The following is a 2,736-nucleotide window of genomic DNA, read 5'->3' on the forward strand; positions in this document are numbered from 1 at the left end:
TAAGCATAGACCAACTAATTTATCTCCGTTATAGTTTGTTCTTGGATCCCCAAAATTATCTAATACTCTTTCTGTATCCTGATTTTGGATTCCCACCCAACCGTTCATGTCTCCTAGTAGAATTATTCTTTCCCCATGTTCGCAAATGTTTATTATGTCATTCAAACTGTCCCAGAAGGCATCTTTTACTTCTCTAGGATCACTATCAACCGCCGCGTAGCATGCTATGGTAAATAGTCTTCTGATTCCTACTTTCATTCTAGCCCACAGCAGTCTGGAAGACACGAAACCATGGTCTCCGAGATGCTGCTTTGCTTTTTCATTCAAAATCAGACTTACTCCTTGTTTACCATGTGATTCACAGTCTACTCCTGACCATATTTCAAATCCACCTTTCAACACGCCGTTTTTAATGTCTTTAGTTTCGCATCCCTTTTTCTTTGTTTCGGGCACACATAAAACATCTAGTTTCTTCACGTCCATAGTTTCACGCAATTCAAGAAAATTTCAATTCCAAATGTGCAAAATTGAAGAACTATAAAATGTAAATCCAAAAAAAAATAAAAAACCAAAAAAGACAAATTTTCAAGAAATATTCAAACCCGAATCAAAGCCAAAAACATGTATTTTCGATAAAACAGTTGAATTTTCAACAATATAGATAGATTTTCACTTGAAAAGAAAATGTCAACCAACTAAAACAGATCAATTTTCAACCAGAAATTTGTACCCCTAATCAAAAGAATTGATTTTCCACCGAATAAAAAGAATTTTCAAACGAAAAGGATGAATATTGACAGAATTGTCGAAGTTTGAAGAAAATGATTCAGTTTTGAGCCAAGTAATACAATTTTTGACAAAAAAAGAACCATTAACAACAAATTTCATAGTAGGTGTCGCGACTAAAAAGAATTAGTACACACATATATGCATACAGTCATACACACACACATATATATCTTCTTTTGTGTGTTGATTTTAGGCCTACATCTTTGAATTTACAATAAAAAACGAGTTACCACCCCCTTCCCCCGGTTCAAAATCTCGGAGTTATTTTTAGTTTGTAGGTTTAAATTTCTTTTTTCTCTTTTTTTATCGTAAAGTTATAATGAATTGCTATGAATTACTTATCTTTAAGCACGTTTCCGGATTTCCTAGTAACTGCATATCGAAGCACAGTTTTAAGAAAGTGCATTTATACCAAATTTAAAATTTTCTATTTGGCTTTTTCCCCAACCGAGTAGCCAAAAAAGACAACATTTTTTAATTCAACTAGAAAATTGTACATCAGTATATAAGTTATAATTATAAAGAAGTATAATGAGAAAATTCATCAATTAATAAAAAGTGTTAATAATTTGAAGAGAAATTTAAAATGGGAGAGCGGATTAGCCACGACCAACTACTGTAAATAATTCTGCCCGCCCGGTACGTTACAAATACAAAAGGAACATTATATCACCGTCACCCCACTCTTAAAACGACCACTAAAAGGATCTTGAAAAGGACCCAAATCTCTGAAACTATCTCCGAGACTATTTTGTTTAAAATCGACTTTGTTTATAGACTCAAATGGGCCAAGCTATTTCACTAAAGAAAACTCAGAGATTTCTTTCGGTAGGGAGTAACTAATCTCCCGGAACTAACCTTGTTTGCAGGCAATCAAAAAAGTTTATTTCATAAATAATTTCCAGATTATCAAAAAGGCAGAGATGAAAAACGACGTAACCTCAAAATAATGCATATGCATGCAATTTTTATTTAGCACAATAAATTTTTTTGTTATATCTGTCAAAAAAGAGCCTGGGGACGTCCGTTATGATATTTTATAGCATCTCCGAATTCAGTGTTCAAAAATGTTCATTTTCGTGGAAAAAAGCCGGGGAAACTGTAAGTATCACATGCCCTTAAGCTTTCGAATTAAAATTTAGAAGTATATTTTTGAAATTTCATATTTAACAGTCTAAAACATAATAATTCGAAATCAGCGGGTTTCGATGATTTCAGATATCTAACTTTTTTTTGAAATGCTTAAAATTGTAATTAATGCAACGTTTCTCGTAAATGGAAGGAGATACGCCAAAAAAGACAACATTTTTTAATTAAACCAAAAAATTGTATACTAGTAAATAAGTTATAATTATAAATAAGTATGAACGTAAGTTTAGCAAAGAAAGTAAGTTTACAAATAAAATTAAACTTTAAAAAAACATATCAGATGAGAGAGGTGGGCCAAATAGAAAGCAACCATGATTTTTGAGAACACAAACAAGTTTTATTTCCTGGCATAAAAAACCTCCACTTAGTGAGTGGAGGAAAAAGCCCTATACAATTCTAAATAGAACTACGAGAACTCACCAGCAGATGCTCACACAATTCACACAATAAATCGCACGACAAAGCGAACATAAAGTTAATCCGGCCAGAAAGACATGGATGAAGAGATCAGCTCTCACCATAGTCACATAAAGATCGAGATGAGCTCTCACAATAATCAATCAAAGATATCAGCTCTCACAATAATCACCGCAAGGAGTGCAACAGCCACAACACAGTAATCCACTAGGAATGGAACAGCTACAACGCAGTAATCCACTAGGCATGGATCAGCCACAACACAGTAATCCACTTGAAATCGAACAGGCACCCGCACAATCGTGAATAACAGTAACGAAAGTTATGTTAAAATCGAACACACAATACACAACCGCTCGCGCCGATGGCTCAAGCACGTCT

Source organism: Belonocnema kinseyi, chromosome 1, assembly GCF_010883055.1.
Source record: "Belonocnema kinseyi isolate 2016_QV_RU_SX_M_011 chromosome 1, B_treatae_v1, whole genome shotgun sequence".
Classification (NCBI taxonomy): domain Eukaryota; kingdom Metazoa; phylum Arthropoda; class Insecta; order Hymenoptera; family Cynipidae; genus Belonocnema; species Belonocnema kinseyi.